Genomic DNA, 6,596 nt, shown 5'->3' on the forward strand with positions numbered 1-6,596 from the left:
CGTTGGTAACCTGCATCCTGAAGTGTGAAAAGTCACCACTAGGGAGCAGCAAAAAAACCTAATTAAGTAAGATAAACCCTCATTTGCTATTTCTGCCCACTTCTCTGATACAATGGAGGCTGAATTGGAGAAGCTGCAGCTGGACATTACAGGTGCATTGTATACACTGACTGTAGAACAACTGATTAAAGTGTGCAATGAACTGGAGATTTCAGGACCGGATAATGTGCATGTGACTGGTAAATCTCGCAGTCAATTAATTTCTCATGTCACAGAGCATAATGAACGTGAAGAAATGGCCGAGCTAGAGGATGAAGGCATGTCCGAACTTCTTAATGTGCAGGATATCATAGACAAAGCCAAAATTACAACAAATGTACATGACAGTGTCAAAAGGGAAGATCTCCAGAAGGAGGTAGAGGCACTAAGGTTGTCATTACAAGAAAAAGAAAATGCAATGCATGACCTAATGAACACAAGCATGAACCACCCTGCCGGGTTCAGCCCCCCAGAAAGAAATCTGGCCCAAGTACTCCCCAGTAGTTCTATGTGGCGCAAAGATCTTAAGATCGCAGGCCAAATAGGCGAGCCAGGACAAAAGGATAGGCTCACATTTTCTAGTCTGGCCAGACAAATTGAAAATGGCTTTAGTAAGGGCTACCCAGAGTCAGAGATCATTGATGCTGTAATCCGTGCCATCACACCAGGCCTGCAGTTACGGAGTTACCTTGAAGGGAAGGAAAACCTTACACTGCCTGCCCTTCGCCGAATTCTCAGGTCTCATTACCAGGAGAAAGGTGCCACAGAGTTATACAAACAACTCACCTCTGAGGTTCAGAGTAGTAAAGAAACGCCTCAAAACTTCCTGATTAGAACTATGGACATGAGACAGAAAATCCTGTTTGCTTCTCAAGAAGCCGAGTCAAACCTAAAATATGACCCAGCACTAGTCCAGAGTCTCTTCATGCATACTGTCCTGACTGGTCTACAGAATGACAATATTAAAAGTGACCTGCAGCCTCTCCTCATGCAGATAAGTACTTCGGATGAGCTGCTGCTGGAGAAAGTGAACATTGCGTACACCAATGAAAAAGAGAGACAGGATAAAAAGAAACTTGCTGCCCCATCACGAGTAACAAATGTGAATACAGTCAAGTCCACTGAAGTTCCGGTGGAAATGAAAAGCACCAGCCAGCAAAACACAGTTACTCTGCCCACTGATCTGCTGTCAGAAATCAAAGGAATGCGCTCTGACATGGTGCTGTTGCAAGCCCTGAGAGCTGAGGTCTCCCAAATCAGAGAAACGATCCAAACGGCCACATCTGCACCCCCACAGCATCCCTCACCAAGCAGAGAACCAGCTAATATTTCCGCCCCTTATCCTGTGTTTTCACCCCAACAACCCTCTCCCTATAGGGCTGAATTCAATGCCAACAGCGTGTACCACCAGCAGCCACCAGCAGCAGTGCAGGAGTACCGACCGGCATTCCACCCGGCACGAGTAAGAGAAACGGCTCAGTTTCAACAAGGGTATGCACCGCAGCGATACTACCCAGCACCACGCCCCCGACCTAGGTGTGTTTCCTGTACTCATGCAGGCGAAGAGTACTGTCAGCATTGCTTTAGGTGTGGAAGCAGTGAACATTTCAGAGCAGGTTGTAAGGCACAGAGGGTAGAGGGACCCACTAGGCGGAGCCCTTTAAACTAAGAGGGGTTGCTCCCATGGGACATGCAGCAACCGGCCACTATAAGTCCCAATCTTGTGCAAATTGCAATGAAGAGAAAAAGAGTAGGGAACTACAATACTGTTCAACTTGCAAAATTACACTGTATTGTTCTAAAGAATGTCAGGAGAACCATTGGCCTGCACACAAAAGGCATTGTAAGACATACACATGTTCAGGTATTAAGAAAGCGACACAGTCACATGACAAATCCAAGCACAAACAAAATATTGCAAAAGAAAAAACAGCTACTGTGAGAGAGTTAGTAGGGAAAAAGTGCCTCATCAGGTGTTTCCTACACGAACAGAAAACTCAGGCCCTCTGGGATACAGGCTCACAAATTTGTGCTATAGATGAGGTATGGAAAGAAAGCCATCTAACTGATGTACCGCTAAGAGATGTAGCAGAGCTAATTGACCCTATAGACTCTTTACAAATTGAAGCGGCCAATGGTACAGAAATGCCATATGTTGGTTGGCTTGAAGTGTCCTTTAAACTTACTGCAAGTGATACCGAGTTGCTAATACCCATGCTAGTGCTAAAAGGTAACCAACAGCAGTGTCCCATTATTGGCTTTAATGTCATTGAGCACCTTGTGATAGCCAGTCAGCCAGGCCAGAAAAGACATGGGGATAAAGAGAAGCTTGTACAGGCAGTAAAAATTGCCTTTCCTCATCTTCGAAAAAACAAAGCAAAAGCCTTTATTAATGCTGTGAGTGTAGGACAGACATGTGACTATAACGTAAGAACAGCAAATGAGAGAGTTAGTGTGCCTAAACGTAACTCCATTCAACTCGAGTGTCGAGTACAGGCTCCATTTTTCAAAGAGGATAAAACTCTGGTTTTTGAGCCAAATGAGAACCCACAATGGCCTGAAGGATTAGAGTTTTGTGATACTCTTGTGTCCGTGAAGGCAGATACAGTCCCAAGAATTATTGTTAGTGTGCAAAACACAACAAATCATGACATTACGATGGCAGCAAGAACTATTATTGGAACTGTACAGTCAGTCAGATCAGTATATCCTGCAAACATATTTAAAACAGACCAAAAACCTGCTGCATCAATCCACCATGTCAACGCCCAGATCTCCAGTGAAAGCCCCCCTGTGCATGAGCAGTGGGATCCTCCTGTGGATTTGACTCACCTTGATGAACACCAGAGACAAATAGTCAGTCAGATGCTAAGAGAAGAATCAGACTCATTTTCCAAGTCTGATGACGACATAGGCTGTGTGGAAAACTTGCAAATGAAGATTTCACTACAAGATGCTGAGCCAGTGTCAAGAGCCTACCGCTCTGTTCCAAAACCCTTATACAAGGAGATGAAAGATTACTTACTGGACTTGATAGCACAAGGGTGGGTTGAAAAGTCCATGTCTTCCTACTCCTCTCCAATCGTCTGCGTAAGAAAAAAGGACGGAACTCTACGTTTATGTATTGACTACAGGGAGCTCAACAGGAAAACCCACTCAGATCGCCATCCCATCCCCAGAGTACAGGACATTATGGATAACCTGGGAGGAAACACACTCTTTTCACTGCTGGACCAGGGTAAGGCATACCACCAGGGTTTCATGGCCAAAGACAGTAGACACCTAACAGCCTTTGTGACCCCCTGGGGCCTTTATGAGTGGGTACGAATCCCGTTTGGACTCATGAATGCCCCTGCAGCATTCCAGCGCTGCATGGAAGAGTGCTTGGAGGGCTTAAGGGATGAAATATGTGTGCCATATCTTGATGATGTTCTTGTGTTTAGCAGGACATTTGAGGATCATATCAATGCTGTCAGAAGGGTGCTGCAACGGCTGAGGGAGCATGGGATAAAACTAAAGCCCAGAAAGTGTGACCTGTTTAAAACACAAGTACGTTACCTTGGAAGAATTGTGTCTGCTGAGGGAAATAGAGTGGACCCTGCCGATACTGCTGCAGTAACGGCCCTGAAAAACAAACACCCAGGAACTATCGGTGAGTTAAGAGCAATAATGGGACTATTAAGTTATTACAGGCAGTATATCAAAGATTTTTCACGTATTGCCTGTCCCTTGTATGACCTGCTTAAAGCACCTACAGAAACTGAAATGCTGAAAAAAACGAAAACAAAAAGAAACAGTAGAGGAGTTTCATCCAACACACCCATCAAATGGACTGACATGCATCAGTTAATATTGGAACAGTTGATAGACTGTCTCTCGCAGCCTCCTGTTCTAGGTTTCCCAGAGTTTTCACAGCCATTTGTCCTCCATACCGATGCTTCCAACCAGGGATTGGGGGCAGTATTGTACCAAAAGCAAAATGGAAAGCTTCGTGTGATTGCTTATGGTTCACGTACTTTAACAACAGCAGAGAAAAATTACAATCTACACTCAGGCAAATTAGAGTTTCTTGCCCTCAAATGGGCAATCACAGAAAAATTCCGTGATTACCTATACTATGCACCATTCTTCACCGTCTACAGTGACAATAACCCACTTACATATGTACTGTCCACTGCCAAACTGAATGCAACAGGTTGTCGATGGGTAGCAGAACTGGCAGACTTCCATTTCATAATTAAATACCGTCCTGGTAAGGAAAACATTGATGCTGACAGTCTGTCCAGAATGCCTTTGGACGTGGAAGTATTCATGGATGAGTGTACAGAGGAAATGTCATATGATGTGATTGGAGCAGCTACACAAGCAGTGGAGAACCAGGATGAATCCAGTGTGTCATGGTCCATGGGTGTCTCATTAAGTTGTGCAGCATTAACTGTAGACGCATCCATCATTCCATTGACAATAGGACAGATCAAACATGACCAAAGAAATGATCCCAATGTTGGAGCAGTGATTCAGTACAAGCTGGCAGAAAAGAAGCCATCAGGCTCAGAACTCAAACAACTCAGTTCACAAATCTTATGTCTGCTAAGAGAGTGGGACAAGTTGGAGATGAATGAGAGTGGAGTGTTGTACAGGAAAACTTCAAACAGAACACAGCTTGTGCTTCCAGAAAAGCACAAAAGTACAGTATTAAAGGAGCTCCATGATGAAATGGGCCATCAAGGTGCAGACAGGACTACATCTTTGGTACGGGACCGGTTTTACTGGCCCTACATGCAACGAGAAATCGAAGATTATGTCATGAGGAGATGTGTGTGCCTCAAGCACAAGAAACCAAGCCGTCAGACAAGAGCGCCACTGACGAACATTGTCACCACTCAACCGTTTGAGCTTGTCTCAATTGATTTCTTGCACCTTGACAAATGTAAGGGTGGTTATGAATATATTCTTGTAATTGTTGACCACTTTACACGTTTTGCCCAGGCCTACGCCACGACTTCCAAATCAGGAAAAACAGTTGCAGAAAAAATCTTTAACGACTATGTGCTGAGATTCGGCTTTCCGACAAGAATACACCATGATCAGGGTGGTGAATTTGAAAACCAATTGTTCACACAATTGAAAAAGTACTGTGGAGTTGCTGGGTCGAGAACCACTCCCTACCACCCACAAGGAAACGGACAGGTCGAGCGGTTTAACCGAACATTACTCCAGATGTTAAAGACCCTCACAGAGAGACAAAAGACTAACTGGAAAGACTCACTAAATAAACTGATTTACTCCTACAACTGTACTCGTAGTGATGTAACAGGTTTCTCACCCTTCAACCTGTTGTACGGACGCTCTCCACGGTTGCCAGTTGATATGCTGTTCGACTTGACCGTGGAGCAAGGGGACAGTAATCATCATCGTTACATGGAAAAGTGGAGGCAGGGCATGGAGGAGGCATACGAGATCACAAGAGAAAATGCTCACAAAGCTGCTATGAGAAGCAAGACACATTATGGCAGTAAGGTGAGAAGCTCAGTATTACAGCCTGGTGATCGTGTATTAATCAGGAACATGACACCTCGCGGTGGTCCTGGCAAACTGAGAAATCACTGGGAAGATGCTATTCACACAGTTGTGCGTCAAGTGAGTCAAGATATCCCTGTTTATGAACTCAGACCTGAGAGAGGGGCAGGGAGATCAAGGGTTTTACATCGTAATCTTCTCCTCCCATTTGACAACCTGCCGCTGGAAACTCAAGTACAGCCACGTGCAAAGAGAAAGAGTGTGGAGAGAAATGAGGAAGCGGAGCAAACAGGGGAGGAGGAAGAGGATGATGAGTATTATCTAGCACCACTTAAGCAGCAATCAAATCCATGCCCACCTGAGACAGTGAATCCTGCGTGCACTAGTACACCTGTGGAGCTTGAATGCATACACTCTGAGGAAAACCTGTCAGCTGAGCCAGAGAAAGAACAAGAAATGGCACACGAAGTTGGGTACTTGCCGGAGGGGGAGGACAGCTACGTTGAGGACAGCTATGTTGAGGATCTACCTGTGGAGAATGACAGCTACGTTGAAAACAGCTGCGTTGAGGATCTACCTGTGGAGAATGACAGCTACGTTGAGGATCTACCTGTGGAGAATGCTGTCCCATCACCTGCTCAAAGTGACCCCAGTAGTAAGGAGCTTCAAGGGCATCGACGACAATGCAGACGACCAAAGGTCTTCACATATGATAGGCTTGGCTCACCAGCCTGCTACAACATAAAAGCAACACCTCTGCATACAAACTTAAAGGTGCCATGGACACACACTGTACCGCCATACCACTTTCAGCAGTACTATGGATATGAGGGTAGTGACATTGCACACCATTGAACTGAGTAAATGCACATACATTACACTCAAAGAACACATAAAAAGGAAAATGGACGGCAGAGGTCACATTCAAAGTGATTGTTGACATGAGATACATTTATGGGCTGTGTTTTCACACAATATATCATTACATGACACTGTTACAGTCAATCATATCTCACTCACCTGTTTTAAAGGAGTGT

Source organism: Notothenia rossii (genome assembly GCF_949606895.1).
Source record: "Notothenia rossii genome assembly, chromosome: 4".
NCBI classification, from domain to species: Eukaryota; Metazoa; Chordata; class Actinopteri; order Perciformes; family Nototheniidae; genus Notothenia; species Notothenia rossii.